The sequence below is a fragment of the Pongo pygmaeus genome, chromosome 23, assembly GCF_028885625.2.
Source record: "Pongo pygmaeus isolate AG05252 chromosome 23, NHGRI_mPonPyg2-v2.0_pri, whole genome shotgun sequence".
Lineage (NCBI taxonomy): Eukaryota > Metazoa > Chordata > Mammalia > Primates > Hominidae > Pongo > Pongo pygmaeus.
The window spans coordinates 44,392,291-44,414,396 of NC_085931.1; the positions used below are offsets into that span (position 1 = coordinate 44,392,291).

At 45.2% G+C, this 22,106-nt stretch overlaps 1 protein-coding gene and 1 long non-coding RNA gene across 5 annotated transcripts in view; one reads left to right on the forward strand and one right to left on the reverse strand.

The window, feature by feature from the left end:
- Positions 1-22,106, reverse strand: part of LARGE1 (LARGE xylosyl- and glucuronyltransferase 1) — a 657,275-nt gene that overhangs the window by 129,863 nt on the left and 505,306 nt on the right. The gene's annotated exons all lie outside the window — the stretch shown is intronic.
- Positions 1,464-6,332, forward strand: LOC129023191 (uncharacterized). Its single transcript, XR_008496701.2, has 3 exons — positions 1,464-1,591; positions 4,857-4,956; positions 5,997-6,332. It is a non-coding gene; the product is annotated as an uncharacterized LOC129023191 (long non-coding RNA).

Sequence of the window (22,106 nt, forward strand, 5' to 3'; positions counted from 1 at the left end):
CCCACCCCCACCAAGATGCCCCCATGTGTGATGTTCCACTCCCTGTGTCCATGTGTTCTCATTGTTCAATTCTCACTTATGAGTGAGAACAGGTGGTGCTTGGTTTTCTCTTCCTGTGTTAGTTGCTGAGAATATTGGCTCCCAGCTTCATCCATGTCCCTGCAAAGGACATGAACTCATTCTTTTTTATGGCTGCATAGTATTCCATGGTATCTATGTGCCAAATTTTTCTTTATCCAGTCTGTCATTGATGGGCATTTGGGTTGATTCCAAGTCTTTGCTATTGTAAACAGTGCTGCAATAAACATACGTGTGCTTGTGTCTTTATAGTAGAATGATTTGTAATCTTTTGGGTATATACCCAGTAATGGGATTGCTGGGTCAACCACTGTGGAAGACAGTGTGGTGATTCTTCAAGGATCTAGAACCAGAAACTTCTGCTTTTTTTTTTTTTGCCCAGGCTGGAGTGCAGTGGCGCGATCTCGGCTCACTGTAAGCTCCACCTCCCGGGTTCACGCCATTCTCCTGCCTCAGCCTCCTGAGTAGCTGGGACTATAGGCGCCTGCCACCACGCCCGGCTAATTTTTTGTATTTTTAGTAGAAACGGGGTTTCATCGTGTTAGCCAGGATGGTCTCAATCTCCTGACCTCATGATCTGTCCGCCTCGGCCTCCCAAAATGCTGGGATTACAGGCGTGGGCCACCACGCCCGGCCAACTTCTGCTTTTTTAAGCCACTGTTTGTGGTGCTTTGTTACAGCAGTTCCAGGAAAGTAATATTACTGTCATTTTCCAGATTTGGACAGATTTTCAGCTAATCACTAAATCACAGAAGGCAAGTAATTTTGCACATTTTAGACAGTAAATGATAAGAAAAACCCAAGGCAGAAATCACGCTCACTCATCTGTAGTTGTCTCTTCTCTCGCTCAGAAATCCATGAAGATGTCAAGTCCCTTAGAGGTCCTGCTCTGAGACAAGACAGGCTTTCACAGGCAGTCCAACAGAATGCAGGAGATAACATTTACTGAATGAAGATATTCTGGCTGTGTCCAGGCCACTGCAGTTACAGCAGTTATTAAAAACTCTCCAGCCTATTTCAGGAAGGAGGAAGTATTTTCTGCAGCTGTATAGCAGGAACAATATACTGAGTAGTACCAAGATATTGGTCTTAAAATTGCCACTGAATAAAATGGAGCACAACACAATAATTGAAGAGCTGGGGTAGATGCAGTAGCATAGAACAGCACTGCAGAGCCATCTGAGGGAGGGATGGGAGGTTCTGACACCCCGTGGGCTATACACCAGCTACTGAAAAATGGCTGCAACTCTGAACAGAAGTCAGATCTGCCAGCCAGTTTGTTGGATGGTATGGATATTTTAATTTTTTAACAAAGAATGAATCTGCCTCTCTCAGTCTGGCTAGATGCTTCACGGCACATGATGATGTCTCATTTGCCTCCCCAGAAGGGAGAGATGGCGTGGATGGCCGAGCAGCTCTGACCAGTTGAACATGTGCTGGCACCTGCTGGAATGTGGAGCTCCTAAACAGCCGAAAGGGCAAGAAGCTTTCTGCAACTTCCAGCTTAAACAAAGTGAGTCTGCATGGAAGGGCACAACTGAGTATGCCTTCATTATTCACTCATTCACATGCTCAGAAAAAAAGCAGACGCTGAAAATACATTCAGGGAGGTGTGCAGAGGTCACAGGTGTCTTCTCTACTTTAATTCCTCATTTATGAGGTGAGAAGGATGAACACTTCGTGAGTGCCCCTTCTGTGCCAGACACATATTCTCAGTTTTTCCACTCCCAGGTCCATACTCTGCCCTTCTCTGTGCCCTGGGATCACCTGGCATCCCTGGCGGCTGGTTCCTGATCGGAAGCTTCGGCAACAGCTTGGAGGGTGGGAGGAAAGAGAGTGTATTTCTCCCTCGCACACTCTCGCATGTGGGTGGGCAACGTTCCCAGCAATAGCTGTGTCCTCCACTTCAGCCTCTGCTTGGCAGCCATCTCCATGGTTCAAGCCTTCAGTGGCTTCTGGCACCATTATTGCTTCCCTTTATATCTTGTTATGAGTTGATTGTGTCCTCCTCCAAATTCATCTGTTGAAGCTCTAATCCCCAGCAACTTCAGAATGGGACTGAATTTGGAAACAGGGTCTTTAAAAAGGTAATTAAGTTAAAATGAGGTCAGACGGGTGACCAGTGTCCAATCAACTGGTCAGAAATGCTTGGCCATACACACCATCTCGTCCTTCTTGGGAGGCAAATGAGACATCCTCATGTGCCATGAAGCATCTAGCCAGATTGGTGAGGAGAGGCCAGCCCATTATTCGTAAAAAAAATAAAAAGAAAAAGAAAATCTCCATGCCAACCAGCCAGTCAGCAGATCGGATTTCTGTTTAGAAAGTGGTAGTCATTTTTTTAGTAGCTGGTATATAGCCTGTGGGGCTTCACCCTCCCTGAAGAGGCTCTGCAGTGCTGTCTCACGCTAATCCAATAGGACTGGTGTCCTCATGTGAAGAAGCAATTAGGATGCAGAAATGCGCAGAAGTGAGATTACAGACGTAGGGAGAGGAAGCATCTATATAGAAGCCAAGGAGAGAAGGGTGCGATAAAACCAACCCTGTCAACACCTTGGTCCCAGACTTCTAGCTTCTAGAACTATGAGAAAAAAATAAATCTATGTTGTTTAAGCCACCCAGTCTGTGGTATTTTGTTACGGCAGCCCTAGCAAACTAACACACATCTCTCAACCCAGAACTGGTACCAGCTCTCAGCTTCGGCTAGTCCCTGGGTGCCCCAGCATCCTTTGCTGATGCCTTCGATCCTGCCCATTCACCCCCATATGCAGTCCCTTCATTCAAATATGTTGACTCCCAAGGGCAGATGTCTTTCTTGATGGGATCCTGATTGCTATGTTATTTCAGTGAGTCCTCGGAACAGCCCCATGAAATTGGTATGTTTATGCTTGTTTTTACAAACAAGGAAACTGAGGCTCGGAGAGGTCATACAGCTGGTGAGTGACAGAGCTGGGGTTTCAGCTGAGGTCTTTCTAACTCTGATGACATTGGCTTTGGTAGATCTGCTATGTGATGAATGAAAGAGCCATATCCCAGAACCAGAGGCCCAGGGGCTGGGCTGGGCATCACTAAGTCAATGTCTTCATTTTATTTATGAGGAAACCAAGACTTCGAAGTGAGGTCAGCAGCCTGAGGTCAGGAAGCTTATGCAGTGGCAGAATACAGGCTTGAATAAAAGTCTCTTGATGCTAGATTTGGTACTTTTTGCTGCTTCTCTGACTGATTTGGGAATGACAGCAAGAATACAGTCACCTCCCCAGTGCACACTTGGATGACCTGGGGCAGCTGAGCAAAAAAATCAAGGGTCAGGGTCCTAGCATCTACCCACACAGCATGCATGACCTTGGGCAGGTTACTTAATAACTGCTCTGTGCTTTAGGGTACTCTTCTGCAAAACACATATTAATCATAACTTATAGCACTGTTGGGAGAATCAAATAAGATAATGAAATACTCAGCATAGCACAGTGACTAATACACGTCAGTCTTATTAATAAGGGACTATTGTTATTACCTGGGGTATATTTCTAACCAAACTAGTTTGTTCCTATTGACCTGTAGGCACTGAATTCACCACTCACTGTCACCCAGAGGCAGAACAATAATAATGATGATACTGAGAGCTAACGGTGATGGCAGCAGCTTACCAGGACCTAGGCACTAGGCATGCCTATTAACTCTATTCCTTATAACATCACAGAAAGATTGAGTAAACAACTAACAAGTGACAACCCAGATTCAAATCCAGTTTCACTTGTTCCAAAACCCATGCCTTTTCTAATACTGATGCCTATGGGGTGATGTGGAATATGACTTACAGGGCTATGGCTGCAAAAAACAAAACAAAACAAAACAACAACAGTAACAAAATACTACATAGTACAATCTACATCTGTGCCTTTCAGAGCTGCAGTTATTGTAGGTGCCTTGTGACACCAAACTCTGAGCTTCCAGAGGGCAGTGGTGTGTGTTACTGACTTCATACCCACAGCTTCCTGCACAGTACGTGCCATACAGTAGGTCTACTCAATACAAGTATAAGCTCCTGCATTGGCAATGAACTGGAGTGAGCTTGCAGAGAGATGAGACCATAACTTATTTCCTCTGGATCTCAACAAGCAGAGTCCTAGTGCAGAAGAGGGGCTAAAACATTCCACTTCTGTTAACATCAGTAACTGTCATCCTGAAGGACTAAGAAGTTGATTTCAAAGGAAAATTTTAACGGGAGTAATAGGGAGTAGTGTCTCCTTATTTCCCAGCACAACCACAGTTCCACAGAAGGCTTTGTATTTGGCCACGCGCTGGTTCTGCAGTGTTGTAAACGCTTAGAAGGTCTGAGGCCTAGGTTAATTCTAGATCTGCTACTTGTTTTCGGTCTTACCTGGACCATACCGGCTCATTTCTTATCTTTTCTTTTCTTTTTTTTTTTTTTGAGACGGAGTTTCGTCCTTGTCACCCAGGCTGGAGCGTAGTGGCACGATCTCGGCTCACTGCAACCTCTGCCTCTTGGGTTCAAGAGATTCTCCTGCCTCCCGAGTAGCTGGGATTACAAGTGCCCGCCACCACACCTGGCTAATTTTTGTATTTTTAGTAGAGAAGGGGTTTTGTCATGTTGGCCAGGCTTGTCTCGAACTCCTGACCTCAGGTGATCCACCCACCTCCCAAAGCGTTGGGATTACAGGCGTGAGCCACCGCGTCCGGCCCATACTAGCTCATTTCTATAAACTTCTCTTTCCTAGTTTGCAAAGTAGTTATGATGATATTATGTTTTTCGTTAGACCAGTATCTTCTGCAAGTCTCCTATGTACCAGAACCCATCTGAAAATAGAAATCCTAGTCCTCGGGAAGCCTATGTGCTAACAGAAGAGGGATAAACAAGTAAGTAGGTTAAACATATAGTCTATTGTATGATAAGAAAAAAGCAGGGAGGGGAGATAAGGAAAGCTCAGCTGGGAGATGTGGTGACATTTTCAATGAGTGGTCAGCGAAGACTTTTCCAAGAAGATGATATTTAAGACAGGGTCTGCAGGAGGCGAGGTAGCATGCCATGCTGATAAGAAGGAGGAACTCAGGCAGAATTAGCCACAAGTGCAAAGGCCCTTAAGCCAGCTGATAAATTGGGAAAACAGCAAGCAGTGCCTGCCTCCTAGGCTGTTTTGAAAATTAAATAAGATAATGATCCATTTGCAATGCCACATTTATAACCAGTGCTCAACAAATGTTAGCTAGGACTATTAACATTATTTCTGGGGGCACATAAAGGCCCCTACCTAACAGAAAGTGGCTCTGGCAGCCATAAGGCCATAGTAATCCTTGGGGTCTGAACGTGCTCTCACAAATGAGCCTATCTACCCTCTGCCAGCCTGATCTGGGTAAACCCACAGGCTGTCCTGCTCACGAGGGAGGATTTCCTAGAAATTGGATTAGCAAGGTGTGCATTTAGTGCTGGGAAGTAAGAAGGGAGAACTAAATCCAGCTTTCTCATGTCAATCGTTTAAACAGAATGTGCAAAATTATCCCGGCTCAAGCTTTGAGGCAAGAGTGATAAATGTACTTTCCTTGATCACTTTTCCAGTATTCAATAACCCCAAAGTAAGGGGGAAGGGGGTTGGAGCCAAACTTTGCAGTATCTACTGAGTACAGGGTGAACTTTCTCCCTAGTAAGGAATTTTGCTTCTGTTCAGTGGGGGGGAAGGAAAGTGTGGTGAAAGCTATACCTGAGCAATTATCCAGGGTGATTCTTACTTATCACAGCCACAAAAGAGGCTCCCAGTTCAAAGGACCCTGCACTTTGCATTGGATAGTGGGGAAGAGGAGCATAAAGGAGTTTGCTGTCCTCTTGTTGGCGTTTAAGGTCATGGGACCGTCCTAAGCTCTGTGTCCTTTATTTTTGTCTTTGTTTCTTTATTTCTTTCTAGGGAGAAAGATCGTCCTGCATTCAATAGATCCCTACAAGGACAATGCATGATTGCTACTGTTCAAAAGCTCATGGATATTCTCAGCCAAGTGCCGTCTTTGCCAGTGTGTTACAGAACAAAATGCAAATTCTGTGTCATCATATCATGGCCCAGGAAGCTCTAGCCTACCTCCCCAGTCTCAACTCAATTTCCTCCTTCCAGCCTCCCACCTGTCAGTTCCAGAACAGGCCAAGCTGGAGCCCACATCAGGGCTGCTACATTGTCGTTCTCTGGCCAAGTGTGCGGCTGGCTTCAGGACATGCTTCAAATCTCGGCTAAACTGTCACCTCCTCAGAGAGGTCTGTTTCTGTTGTCATTCATTACACAATCCTGGTTAATTACTTTGGGGAGTAATCAACATTACTACGTGTAATTTCTTTCTTCCCTCTTTTCCTTTTTTTCTATGTGGGGAGTGAAGATTTCAACAGACCACATACTTAAAGCACTACGGGGCAGGAGCCTTCTGCTTTCAATACAGAACGCTCCATGTTCCAGTCTTGACTTTGCTGCCGACAAATAGTGAGATTTTGAATAAATGGTGTAACGTTCCTTACAAACGATGTAGTAGGCATTAAGTGAGAGAAAGCACGAGAAGCACTTAGCACAGGGCCTGGTACAGAGTCAATGCTGAATGAAAAGTCAGTAAGTCAGTGGTGATTTTAGTACAACACTGGGCCCTTACTATGTGTAAATTCCTTCCTTGCTCTCTGTGAAGATCGATAGCCCCTGTTTACTAATCTGTGGTTACATTAACTCATTAGAGTCAATGAAGACCATTAAAAATCAGAGTCAGGAATCTTTGGAAAGATTAACAATTGCAATGGGAATGCATTGCCATTTCCCTTAACACATACATTTCCTCAGTCTTATCATCCAATCAGTAGAATAGAGTCAATCCAAAGAACTTGGAAACCAGAAATAAACTTTGAAACCAGGCTGAATATGTGGTTGGTAGAAACAGGTATGGGAATCTGATGATACATTCTTATTAGGTCTCCAGACCTAAAGCAAGTGAGTGGTGACTCCGATCTTCTCTGAAGTCCAGTACTAAGGCTTCCTCTATGACCACAGCTCTTCCTGCTGTGTATACCCAGACTTGCCTGGCCACACCCATTCCATAGCCTGGTGTGCCCCCTCCACCTGCAGGTCTTCCCTTCCCCATTCTGTCCAACATTCTGCACAGTCCCATCCCTTGAGATCCGGCCCACGAAGCTGCTCCTTAAATAATGACCTCTGCCCGATTTGCATCTTGGGATTTTTCTCCTATCCTCTCCATCTTGAGACCTTGCAGGATTTCCTGCTTACTACCACACCAAGACAGAGTTCAAAGAAGCCTGTGTGATGAAACATCCATGTTTTGACTTGAATGCACACACCCTCACTGTTTGTCTGCCCTTCCCTCTTTCGGGTTGCAGAGGTATCTGGCACACTTTAAATCTCATTCAGTCTTCGAGACGACCCTCTGCCATACGTTTTCCCATTATCTGCATTTTCAGGTGTGAACACTGGCACAGAGAAGTTGGCATGCCCAAGGCTGTGTGGTTGTGTGTGGAGGAGTGGAATTTGGGGCCTCATCCTGATGATGACTCCATAAGTAAAATGTTTGACAACTATATCAATTATTAAGAGGGCTGAATGTGAAAATGCATTTATTTATTTATTTATTTATTGAGAAGGAGTTTTGCCTTCGTCATCCAGGCTGGAGTGCAATGGCACGATCTTGGCTCACTGCAACCTCCACCTCCCGGGTTCAGGCGATTCTCCTGCTTCAGCCTCCCAAGGAGCTGGGATTACAGGCACCCGCCACCACGCCCAGGTAATTTTTATATTTTTAGCAGAGATGGGGTTTCACCATGTTGGCCAGGCTGGTTTTGAACTCTTGACCTCAGGTGATCCACTCACCTCAGCCTCCCAAAGTGCTGGGATTACAGGCATGAGCCACCGCACCTGGCTGAAAATGCATATGATATATACTGAACTCTGTGCCTATACCATATGCCAGGGACCACTCTATTACTACCTTTTTAGAGACTGGGTCTTACTATGTTGGGCAGGCTGGAGTGCAGTGGCTATTCACAAGCATGATCATCGCACACTACAGTTTTGAACTCTTGGGCTCAAGAGATTCTCTTGACTCAGCCTCCCAAGTAGCGGGAACTATAGGTGTGCACCACTGTGCCCAGCAGGACAACTCTAACTGCTGGGGAATAAACGATTGAACAAGAGTGAGAAGACTGATCTGATAAAGTATCCAATGAATGTATTAGTCTCATTCCCTTTCCCTCTATTTCTTGTGCATATCTTTCTAGTTGAGAGTAGGATTAGCCTCAGGTAATTCTATCTTTCTTTTGGTGCCTATATAGGAAATTATATTTGTATATAATTAAGGTGGGTGAAGGTAACCAATATTTACTAGGTGTCAACACTAGTTCTAAATCACTGGGGTTTATGTTTCCTTTACAGTGGCTTTATTCAGTCTCAGCCTATTAAGAACGTGTTATTACTCCTATTGACTAGATGTGGAAAGCTAACTAGTGCCGGCAAGATCCTAACCCAAGTCTGCTAGACTCCCGAGACCATGCTTTCTGCTATGCTGTGGACCTCGGTCAGCAAATTTTTTCTGAAAGGGCCAGTAAGTATGTATCTTTGGCTTTGGAAGTGAAAAGGACTCTGTTGCAACTACTTAATTTCTGTCTTTGCAGCCTCAAAGCAGCTGTCAATTTAAATAACAAGCAGAGAGACACTCTGTAAAAGAAAATATGTTTATTTGGGAATTAAATATTGTAATGGGAATACGCATTTCATAGTAAAGTCTGCTTGCATTCAGGGTGGTAAAGAAGATAAACTTATTTTTTTTTTGGAGACGGAGTCTTTTTCTGTCGCCCAGGCTGGAGTGCAGTGGCGCGATCTCGGCTCACTGCAACCTCTGCCTCCTGGGTTCAAGAGGTTCTCCTGCCTCAGCCTCCTAAGTAGCTGGGATTACAGGGGTGCACCACCACACCCAGCTAATTTTTTTTTTTTTGTATTTTTAACAAAGACAGGGTTTTGCCATATTGGCCAGGATGGTCTCGATCTCCTGACCTCAGGTGATCCACCCGCCTCGGCTTCCCAAAGTGCTGGGATTACAGGCTTGAGCCACAAAGCCTGGCCAAAGATAAACATTTTTAAAGGAAAAAATAAGGAGGAGTACATAATTGTTTTGAGTAATTATCTTTGGCTACAAAGATCAATGATAAGGATGACGCTGGTCCGAGGTTGGAGAGGCAGATGTCCTTGCACAAATGTTTTTGTGTAAGGTCGTGAGGTCTTTGTGCAAGGCTGTGGTTTTTGTAGAGTCTGTTTCATTATCAGGCATATAAGTGTGAGAATCATGCCTTCGTGGCCTTCCCCTATTTATCAGGGTTTTCTAATATTAGCGATTCCATCTTGATCCTGACAACTTTCATACAGCCACAGACAAAATAAAAATGAATGCTGTGGCTGTGAGACCATAAAACTTTATTAATGGACACTGCAATTAGAATTTCATATGATTTTCATGTACCACAAAATAATCTTTTTTTTTTTTTTTTTTTGCCTCAACTATCTGAAAATGTAAAAACCCAGCTTGGGACATACAAAAATGGGCAGGGGGGTCAACTCCTGTTGTTAATAATTAAATATTCAATAGGCAGATACTAAATAGACTTCAAAAAGGGTTAAAAAAGAAAACCAATGTTTCCTCAGTATATTCGCCTGGCCACTCCAACTTAATCCTAGGTTTGTTGACAAGGGCCGTGTTTTCTATTTCTTTTGTTGCCTCCCTTGAGCCTTGCTAGAGGTGAGTCTGCATTGAGCTCGGTACGAAGTCTATGCTTCATAAACGTTGGCTCAATAAGCAAAGCAGAACGAGGCCTGCTGAGATGGGCTATTTCTCTTGGATAATTGTCTTCGTGGAGATTCCCTTCACTTGGAGCAGTCCCACAGGGCTCTGCCAACCAGTTCAGGGGCCCTGTGTGCCATTCTGATTCAAATACATCTGACCTGCTGTGGTGAAATGTCAAACATGCAATAAAGGAGATGCGGCAGGCAAGGGCTCAGGGGGACAAGGAGGGGCTATTGAAGCATAATGGTGGATGACAGGGAACAGCTTACCCTGAGACGGAAGGAGGAGGAGGAGGCTGGTCTCTTTCTCTATGTGATGTCACTGGCAGCCCCAGGGGAAAGCATAGGATAGCAGGTCAGGATCCAGGCAACAATAGGGATGTAAATACCAGGCAACAATAGGGATGTAAATAAGCCACTGATGGTACATCACTGCCTGTCCCCTTTTCCCAGTTGTCTAAGGGCTTTCTCCATCAGGACACTTCTGCATCCAAATGGCTTGTGTCTGTAGCTCTTACTTGACAGTCAGCAGTCTGAGGCTAGGATTCTTTTACCCACTGAAGCATCCCCAGAGTCCAGCATGGGGTGTGACATTATGTACAGTTAATAATAATAATAAAACAAAATCCACTTGGGGAGGCTGAGGTGGGTAGATCACAAGGTCAGGAGATCGAGACTATCCTGGCTAACACAATGAAACCCCATCTCTACTAAAAATACAAAAAATTAGCTAGGTGTGGTGGCACACGCATGTAGTCCCAGCTACTTGGGAGGCTGAGGCAGGAGAATCACTTGAACCTGGGAGGCAGAGGTTGCAGTGAGCCAAGATCGTGCCACTGCACTCCAGCCTGGGCGACGGAGTGAGACTCCATCTCAAAAAAAAAAAAAGATAAGAAATCTTGGTTGAATGTCCACAAATTCAAGCAGCTACGGAGTCTAGGAGTTCAGTGATGGTTAGAAAAATAGGGTATAGGTAATGAAGAGGGAAAGCAGGTACAGAGTGGCTACATTACAAATGGTGTCTTTATAATGCAGGCTTTGGAAGGGAACAAGGACATGCTTGTCCAGTATATAGGGATCACCTGCTTGGTTTTAGAAACTACTGAAGGAGGAGTCTCACCCTAGAGGTTCTAATTTAAGTGGTCTGAGATAAGCCCTGGATGCCAGGATTATTTCAAATCTCCCAGGTGATTCCAACATGCAGCCATCATTGCAAGTACTATTGTAAATTTAGTAGACAGCACGACGTTGTTATGATGGTCCATAGCTCTCTAACCTTATAGACTGGGGAGGGAGCTAGAAAAATCCCCAGAGCTAAGTAACTGCTTGATATGGTTTGGCTGTGTCCCCAGCCAAATCGCATCTTGAATTGTAATCCCCATAACCCCTACATGCCTAGGGAGAGATATGATGGGAGGTGACTGAATCATGGGGGCGGGAGGCGGTTTCCTCTATGCTGTTCTCGTGACAGTGAGTGAGTTCTCACGAGATCTGATGGTTTTATAAGGGGCTCTTCCCCCCTTTGATGCTCAGTCTTCTCTCTCCTGCTGCCACGTGAAGAAGGTCCTTGCTTCCCCTTAATCTCCCACCATGATTATAAGTTTCCTGATGCCTCCCCAGCCATGTGGAACTGTGAGTCAATTAATCCTCTTTCCTTTATAAATTACCCAGTCTCAGGTATTTTTTTTTATAGCAGCGTGAGAATGGACTCCTATACTGCTCTACCAACCACTCTCAAGCACTGAAGGCCCAGGAAGAGATTGGAAGGTAGGCTTAAGCACTGGGCTCTGACATTTACTGGCTCTGCTAACTTGCAAAATCAACGAACCTTGCTGAGCCTCCATCAGCTTCCTCTGTAGAATGGGAATTACATGAGCTAGTGCAGGTGAAAGCATGAATCAAATCTAAGCAATTAGTACTGTGAACCTGAGAGGCCCCAAAGAAATCAAGTGCCTCTTCCCATCACAAATGTGTCTTCAAGGAAACCATGTTCTGAATGATGTCCAGATTATTTTCCTTAAGTCAGGAAGATTTACGATCATATTCTTCCTTCTTTCCCTTCTAATGCACACTGAACCATACAGGTGTCTGGATACTTGGGTCGTAACTCCTGTTAGCTCTTGCAGTGCTAAAGACCTGAGTGAGTGACAGAGAAAACCCCTGACCTTGTATGGGTCAGCAGAGTAGGGCAGACACATTTTCAGGAACGGCCACCCCTGTGTAACTACTAAGCCAGGTCAACTCACTTATCCAGGTGTTGGAATGCTGGAGCCAGGCAGAGTTAGCCACAGCAAGGAAATGTCTCTGTTTCACTTGGTCACTGGTCAATGATCCATGGCTTCAAACGTCTGGACCTTTTAGTCAGAGATCATCTGCCTAAATTGAAAAAGCTCAAGTTGGGTTCCTATGAAGTAGCTCCTTGGCAAAATACTGATTCTTTGCAAATACACAGACTGTGTGCCCAACACAGAAAACAAACAAGCAAAACCTATGCATACATAAACATGCACACATTGTTTAATTTAAAATTTTATCTCGATTGTAAACTGACGCATTTGGCAAATTTAAATTTTGATCTATCAGAATTTAAAATATCCATAACATTTAATATAGCAGTACCAGAACAGCTTAGGAGCTATTGTGTACCAATACTTGCATAAGCAAACAAACAAACAAACATAGGTAATGAGAATATCTATGTATGGTATTGTTTATAATTGAGGGGAAAACCTAGGTACAGCTAAAATACCAACTCATAAAAAATGGAATAAACGAATTATAGCACCTCCATCAAATGGCAAAACTATGCAGTTCTTAACAAGAAAGAAAATACACCATTGTATTAATGTAGAAGATACCCAATATTTTATTTTTAAGTAAACAAGTCTATTCGAAAAGAATATGCATATATACAGAGAAATAGATAATTACATATGTGGAAAGCAGAAGTCAAGACTGCAAACTGTCAATAGTACTTACTTTCAGGGAATGTGAAAAATATATATTATTGGCCGGGCATGGTGGCTCACACCTGTAATCCCAGCAGGTGTGATTTGGGATTGGTGTGATTTGGGAGGCTGAGGCGGGCAGATCACTTGAGGTCAGGAGTTCGAGACCAGCCTGGCCAACATGGCAAAATCCCGTCTCTACTAAAAGTACAAAAATTAGCCAGGCATGGTGGCACACGCCTGTAGTCCCAGCTACACGGGAGGCTGAGGCAAGAGAATTGCTTGAACCTGGGAGGCGGAGTTTGCAGTGAGCCGAGATGGCGCCATTGCACTCTATCCTGGGTGACAAGAGTGAGACTCCATCTCAAAAAAGTCATATCTATATATTATATTATATTTCAGCAGTATGCTGGTAAATGTTCAACGACTGACTCTTCAGAAAGAAAACCTCTGATGGTAGTGTTTTCCAATTTCCAGGTTGCAACAGTCCCACCATGGCAGATTTCAAGCTACCAATGCAATGCTACTGAACAGTTATACTGAAGGGATGTGCAGCGTGACCCCATTGCACGGCATTCCCGCCATACAGACACAGCAGATGCAAACAACCTTAGAATCACAGAGAGTAAAGTGATTAGGAAGTAACAGGTTTTAAGAGTTTTGAGTATTTGTTACCTTTGTTTTTCAAATGACTTATTTCATTGTAAGTTTACATAATCTGATTTTTATTTTATTTTATTTATTTATTTATTTTTGAGATGGAGTCTTGCTGTGTCGCCCAGGCTGGAGTGCAGTGATGTGGTCTCAGCTCACTGCAACCTCTGCCTTCCTGGTTCAAGCAATTCTCCTGCTTCAGCCTCCTGAGTAGCTGGGACTATAGGCACGTGACCCCACGCTGGGGTAATTTTTGCATTTTTAGTAGAGACGGGGTTTCACCACGTTGGCCAGGCTGGTCTCGATCTCTCGGCCTCAGGTGATCCACCCGCCTTGGCCTCCCAAAGTGCTGGGATTACAGGCGTGAGCCACCGTGCCCGGCCTTGATTTTTAATAGTGGTTATGTTTAACAATTGGATCCCATATTTCCTAAAAATTTAACAATAGGCTTTCACTAGCAGATGTGAGCTAGGACCCTAGCACATCACTGCATTTCTAGACTATTTTTGTCCTTTGTAACAAATGTGAATATGAGTTGTCAAAATTCTTTTAAAAAATAGTCTAAAATAAAAAAAAATCCTATCCTTTGGCAGTAATCTAGAATCAGAATCTCATAGATTCACTAATAACTGGCAATGTCTATAGTGGAGTTTTAAAGCAATTGAACCACTCTTTCTGAAACAGTGGTATAATAATTTTTAACTTCTACTCCTGCCTATTGTGTGGCACATTCTGCAAAAAGAGCCACAGTTTATTAAGTGCCTGCTATATGCCAGAATACAAATTTTTCCTACATATACTTTATATATATGCCCTATGATATCTCTACCTCTCCCCCGAAACACTCTGACATAGGCATCATTATTGGGGCCTTTTTATTTTTATTTTATTTTATTATTATTATTATTTTTTGAAGGAGTCTTGCTCTGTCGCTCAGACTGGAGTGCAGTGGTGAGATCTTGGCTCACTGCAACCTCTGCCTGCCCAATTCAAGCAATTCTCCTGCCTCAGCCTCCCGAGTACCTGGGACTACAGGTGCGTGCCACCATGCCTGGCTAATTTTTTTGTATTTTTAGTAGAGATGGGGTTTCACCATGCTGGCCAGGCTGGTCTTGAACTCCTGACCTTGTGATCTGCCCACCTCGGCCTCCCAAAGTGCTGGGATTACAGGTGTGACCCACCGCGCCCGGCCTACTGGGGGCTTTTTAAAACTGCTCACTGCCCTCTTGAACACAAGGCACAGTGAGCCCCCGTGCATGAAGGGTGCATGCCATCCATGTTGTCACACAGGGCAGGATTTCCTTCTTTTTAAGGCTGAATAATATTCCATTGCATGAATACACCACATTTTCTTTACCCATTCTTCTATTAATGGACATGTGGGGTGTTACAATATCTTGCCTATTGTGAATAATGTTGGAATAAACATGGGGGTACAGATACTGCTTTGAGACTCTGATCTCAATTCTTTTGGATATATACCCAGGAGTGGGATTGCTGGATCATATGGTAATTCTATTTTTAATTTTTGGAGGAACCACCATACTGTTTTCCATAGTGGCTGCATCATTCTATAATACATTCCCAAAAACAGTGTTTAAAGGGTTCCATTACGCCAAGTGAAATGAGCCATTCACAGAAGTACAAAATACTGTATGATTCTGCTCATATGAGATATTTAAAATGGTCAAACTAATAGAGGCAAAGAATAGAATCATGATTGCCAGGGACTAGGGGAAGAGAGAAATGAATTATTTCTTAATAGGTAAAAGTTTCTGTTATATGAAATATAACAGAAAATATAACTGGAAATCTGCTATAGTTAACAATAACAACAACAATAAAAGGGTGTGTGCCATAGGCCTTGGGAAGAAAAGGTTGAGGGCTGCAGATACAATGAGAAATGGCTAAAGATAAGGTGAGAGCAAGTGGGTAGGACGTAGCTAACAAAGGGGTTGACTAAGATTGGCAACTCATGTTCAGATGCTAAGAAAATGCAGCTGCTGATAATGTCATAGCTGTATGGCATCTGTACCCTTTTATCTTATCAACAATATCATGAGGGATATTGCTTCCATTTCCAGGCATGTGCTCTGGTCTAAGTGTCTGTGTCCCCTCAAAATCCATATGTTGAAATCCTAATCTCCAAGAGGATGGTATTGGGGAGTTGGAGTCTTTGTGAGGTGACTAGGTCATGAGTGTGGAGCCCTCAAGAATGGGAATTGTGCCCTTATAAAAGAGACCCCAGAGAGCTAGCTCATCCCTTTCACCATGTGAAGGCACAGTTAGAAGGTGTCATCTATGAACCAGAAAGTGACTCCTCAGCAGACACCAAATCTACCTTGATCTTGGACTTCCCAGCCTCCAGAACTGTGACAAATACATTTATGTTGTTTATAAGCCACCTGGTTAATGTTATTTTGTTATAGCAGCCAGAATGGACTAAGATGGTGTTATTTTTTTCGATTCAAACGAGAGGATCCTGGGGTGTGGAGAGGTGGTTTGAGTACCTTCAGGTCAGGATGCGTGAGCAATAAAGGGCAAGTCAGAAGGAGCACCCAGCACCCTACAGCCCAGCTGGACAGAGGCAGATGCTCCAGTTCACAGACAACTACAGGGGAGGCCAAGCTCAGGTGGAGGAGTTTTGTTTTTGTTTTGTTTTTGCTTTAGTTTCCTTCTAATCAGCATGTAGTAGCTCTGTGACGTAATTAGCAAAGAGAGAGGAAAACCATGAGGTGGTGTTGCCAGAGCTAACCTGGAAATAGAATCATTCATAAGAAAAATAGCTCAGGAGAAAAAGTCTCAGAGTGACAGAAGTTAGGGAAACAGATTTCTTGCACTTCAGGCCAGATCCTGGAAGCCTTACATTGCATATATATTCTCTCCTCTGAGGGCTGGTGCTCCAGGAAGGGAGGAAGCAATAGTAGAGTAACTCTTCTAGAACAGTGGCTTTTGCTCAGCAAGGCAAGCGATGGGAAATCTTGCCATCTTTTCAGGATGCAGCTGGGAAAACTCTCTAGCTGCTCAGTTTAATTAGAGCCCCCACCAAGTCTCATAGGAGGGGGCTCTCGCTTGGCTGCCTTGCTAGGGTACTGCAGAGAATGTAGCGAGGCTGAAGGCATTGCGGTGACTTTAGTGCCCTGCGCCTGTGGATGGGAGCTTCTGCATATGTTTCAACAGGCTGCAGCCACAGCCCTGAGAGATGAACACTTGGCTCAGGGTCAAGACATAAATGGAGACAATCAAGAGGGAAGAGGATGGTGGGTGAGGGCGGTTTCTCCTGAGGGCCAGGCGGGAAACTGTATTGTTTAAAAACCTTCCAGCTTGCTGGATAAGGCTGAACTGCCTGGTTACCATTCAGACCTTAGACTTCCCTGACTCCCAGCCTCGACATGACAGGAGCCTCTTGTCCCACACTCCCCGTGGCTGCACCACGAATCTTAGCTATCACTTATTGAGCACTTACTTTGTGCCAGCCATTTCCCATTCATGCCATTTTTCTGCCAATCCCATGAGTCTATACTGATGCTCCCGTCTTCTAGGTGAGGAAAGTCAGACCATAAAAACCCAAAATGTGACAAAGGGATTTGCCCAAGACCATTCAGCTAGTCATGGGTGAGCCAGAGCTTGAGCTCCTCCTTGCTCCTCCTACATTGGGCAGATATTCTACAAGCTGCGCCTTCAGTGAAACTAAAAGCCACTGTGTGTGCTGCTCTGGCCATCCCAAATATTTCCACACCTCCCAACCTGGGCTGGGGGCTTGCTGCTCTGTTGACCAGCAAGCTCTGTAAAGTTCACGCCACCATCCCCCACCTCCAGTTCTACCCGCTTTGAAGCTTTTCTCCACCCACCCATGTGGGCCTCCACTCTAGCTCTCGGAATTGTGTACAGACCCCTCCATCATAGCGCAGGCCACATTGCATTTCATTGTCCTTAATCTTCTGATTTTTGGCTCTATGTGGGTCATCTAGTGTTTTGTGGGTTTTTTGGGGGGTGGGGGAGGCAATGGTGGTGCAAACAGACACCCATTTTCTTTTTTTTTTTGAGACGGAGTCTTGCGTTGTCGCCTAGGCTGGAGTACAAAGGTGCGATCTCGGCTCACTGCAACCTCCACCTCCTGGGTTCAGGTGATTTTCCTACCTCAGCCTCTTGAGTAGCTGGGATTACAGGCACCTGCCACCAGCCCAGCTAATTTTTTGTATTTTTAGTAGAGATGGGGTTTCACTATGTTGGTCAGGCTGGTCTTGAACCCCTGACCTTGTGATCTGCTACCAAGGCCTCGGCCTCCCAAAGTGCTGGGATTACAGGTGTGAGGCACCACGCCAGGACTTTTTTTTTTTTTTGAGACAAAGTCTCACTCTGTCACCAGGCTGGAGTGCAGTGGTGTGATCTCAGCTCACTGCAACCTCCACCTCCCGGGTTCAAGCGATTCTCCTGCTTCAGCCTCCCGAGTAGCTGGGACTACAGGCATGCGGCACCACGCCCAGCTAATTTTTGTATTTTTAGTAGAGATGGGGTTTCACCATGTTGGCCAGGATGGTCTCGATCTCTTGCCCTCGTGATCCACCTGCCTCGACCTCCCAAAGTGCTGGGATTACAGGCATGAGCCACTGAGCCCAGCCTTTCTTTTTAATGTCTACTCCTAATGCCAATCATGATGCCAGGCACCTAGTATCTGCTGGACAACTGCCTACTAAATGGGCAGCTGGCAGGACCTAGGAATATGGAATGTTTCCCACCAGTGGCTTTTCAAGCCCCTCCTCCATTTCTAATCACCAGTGTGTTCCCTGCTCTCTGGGGAGAAATGCAGGTGGGAGGGTAGAATTCATTTACTCAGTCAACAAATATTTATTGAGAGCTTTTCATGCACCAGATAGGGACATAGGAACAAAGAAAACAAGATCTTACCCTCATGGAACTTTCATTCTTGTGGGAAGGACAGGGATATTAGCTTTCTATTGCAGCCATAACAAATTACTTTTGCCACTTAAAATCCACACCCTTATTATTTCACAGTTATGTAGGTGAGAAATCTTGGGGGCTCAGGTGGGTCCTCTGATTAGAGTCTTGCAAGGCCAAAGTCAAGGTGCAGCCATCCAGGGCTCTTGACCAGGGCTCTCGGAGAGAAACCACTTCTAAGCTCATCCAGGTTGTTGGCAGAATTCAGTTCTATGTAGGATGGAGGTCCCTACACCCTTTCTCAATCAAATGGGAGCCACTCTCAGCATCTAACGACCATCTGCAACTCCTTGTTCTATTGTTTCCCCCATTTCAAACCAGCAATGGCGGGTTGAGTCCTCCTTCTTAAAGTTTCTCTGACTTCCCCTTTGACTGTATCTCTTCTACATCTAGGTGGAGGAAATTCTCTGCTTTTTTTTTGAGACAGAGTCTCGCTCTGTCGCAGACTGGAGTGCACTGGCACAATCTCAGCTCACTGCAACCTCCGCCTCCCGGGTTCAAGCAATTCTCCTGCCTCAGCCTCCCGAGTAGCTGGGACTACAGGCATGTGCCACCACGCCTGGCTAATTGTTTGTGTTTTTAGTACAGACAGGGTTTCACCGTGTTAGCCAGGATGGTCTCAATCTCCTGACCTTGTGATCCACCCGCCTTGGCCTCCCAAAGTGCTGGGATTACAGGCTCATGTGATTAGAGTGGGCCCACCAGATAATCCAAGATAAACTCCCTATGTTGAAGCCCATAATTATAGCTGCAAAGTCTATTTTGCCATGGGACATAACATATCCACAGGTTCCAGGGCTTAGAGCCTGGATACTAGGATGGGGGTGGGGGATTCTGCCTACCATGATGGACAGCAGTCAAATAATAACAAAAAAATCGTTTATAACATGGATGTAAAGTGCAAAGAAGAAATATAAATCAGAGTGAAGGGATGGAGACTGCTGCTTTGAATAGGATGGCTAGGGAAGCCCACTCTGAGGAGACGACACCTGATCCAAGGACTGAGGAAGTAACGGGATAAACCAGAGAGCTGCTAGCAGAAGAGCGGTCCAGGCAAAGAGCTCAGATTGCAGGGGTGAGAATGTGCCTGGGCAACAGCCAGGGGGCCAGAGTTGCTGGAGGGAGGCGGCTGGAGTGAGCAGGGAAGAGGAGGGGCCATGGATACGGACAACTGGACAAAGCCAGCTCAGGCTGGCTCCCATCCTATGCGGCTGAATTTTGCCATTATTCACTCTGGGCTAGTGGTGATCTTCAGGAACCTTGGGGCACAGGCAGGTCAACAGGACCACATCATGGTTCCAAAGTGTGTTAGTATGAGTCAGAGAGCCCAGAGGGCATGGAGGGAAGAAAGCGAGGGCACTTGGGGTCTGAACACTTGAAGAATCCCATTGTATTAGTCCGTCCTCACCCTGCTATAAAGACATACCCGAGACTGGGTAATTTATAAAGAAAAGAGGTTTAATTGACTCGCAGTTCCACATGGTTGGGGAGGCCTCAGGAAACTTACTTACAATCATGGTGGAAAGGGAAGCAGGCACGTCTTACATGGTGGCAGGCAAGAGAGAAGTGAAGTTGCAAGCACAGGGAAAATCGCCACTTTAAAAAACATGAGATCTCATGAGAACTCACTATCACAAGAATAGCATAGGGGAACCACCCCCATAATGCCATCGCCTCCCATCAGGTTCCTCCTTTGACACATGGGGATTACAATTCAAGATGAGATCTGGGTGGAGACACAGGGCCTGACCATATCACCCACTCATGCATTACTAGATGGAGGTGACAAGAGTAGAGGGTGCAGTGCCAGGAACGATGACAGCCATGATCATGAGAGGGCAACACGATCACCCAGGTACACGCCTGCTCAGCAGCCTCCATGCATGCCGTCCTTTCTATCTGGGATGCTCATTCCAGCTCTCAGCATGGCTGCCGCCTTTCCATCCTTCGGGTCTTAGCTCAAATGTCATCTTCTCAGAGACTCTACCCAAAGAAACAGTCCTTTCTAGAAGAATCCAATTCCCTCAAAATATGCTTTTCTGTCAGGGTTCCACTACTGATATTTGTGGCCAGATGAATCTTTGTTTTTTTTATTGTTGTTGTTTTTTGTTTGTTTGATTGTTTTGAGACGGAGTCTTGCTCTATTGCCCGGGCTGGAGTGCAGTGGCACGATCTCGGCTCACTGCAGCCTCTGCCTCCTGGGTCCAAGTGATTCTCGTGCCTCAGCCTCCCGAATAGCTGGGATTACAGGCGCCTACCACCATCACGCCCGGCTAATTTTTGTGTTTATAGTGGAGGTGGGGTTTCACCATGTTGGCCAGGCTGGTCTCGAACTCATGACCTCAAGTGATCCCCCCACTTTGGCCTCCTAAAATGCTGAGATTATAGGCGTGAGCCACTGCACCTGGCCCAGATGAATCTTTGTTATGGGGGGACTGTCTGGTGTACTAGTGGCATACCCACTAAGTGCCCGTAGAACCTCCCGGCTGTGATAAGAAAAATGTCTCCAGATACTGCCGGTGTCCCATGGGTTGTAAAATTTCCCATGAGCTCCCATGAGAAATGCCGCTCTATATCACTGTCTTCGAAACACTTATCTTCCAAAATTATTTATTTTATTCAACAACAAATACTTAGTGCCTAATACAGGCCAGGCATGATTCCAGGTACAGGGGATAAGGCAGTGAAATTCAGATGAGATTGGGTGCATTCAGGGCAGTATGGCCATAGACAGCAGTGAAATTTACAGAAAAAAATTACTATCTTTGAGGAACTTACATTCTCATGGAAAGAGACAGGGAAATTAAAAGAAAATGAACCAAACTGTAGTTGGTCAGATGGTACTTAAAGTGCTGGAGGAGAATAAGGTGCTATTCCATTGAATAGCATGGAGGCTGTAGTTTGGAGGCAGAGAGGCTCAGATTTAAATAGGTGTATTCAAAGAGCAGCAAGGAAGCCAGAGTGGCTGGAGTGGAGTGAGTGCGGGGAACACTTGCAGGAAACGACATCAAAAAAGCACAAGAAGGAAGATAGTTTCTCCCCCACAATAACCAGTAACCTCCCTGTAAACAAGGTTCCCATTTGTCTTGTTCACTGTGGCACCCCAGGGCCTACAGAGAAGCTTGGCACATTGGCATGTGGTAGATGCATGTTTAATTTCTGTCCAACAAATGAATGAACACATGGATGGTCAGCCCTGGGAGAATGCTCAGCTCCAAATATCTTACATGGGCAAAAGACGGAGTTACTGTCAAAAGACACAGACGTAATCCTCTTTCCCCATTTACGTACTTCGAGTATTAAAGGAAAAGGAAGGCTGGGCGCGGTGGCTCATGCCTGTAATCCCTGCACTTTGGGAGGCCGAGGTGGGCGAATCAGCTGAGGTCAGCAGCTCGAGACCAGCCCGGCCAACATGGTGAAACCCCATCTCTACCAAGAATACAAAAAATTAGCCAGGTGTGGTGGTGCACGCCTGTAGTCCCAGGTACTTGGGAGGCTGAGGCAGGAAAGTTGCTTGAACCCAGGAGGTGGAGGTTGCAGTGAGCAGAGATTACGCCACTGCACTCCATCCTTGGGTGACAGAGTGAGCCTCTGTTTCAAAAAATAAAAAATTAAATTAAATTAAAAAAAAGAATAAATAAATAAA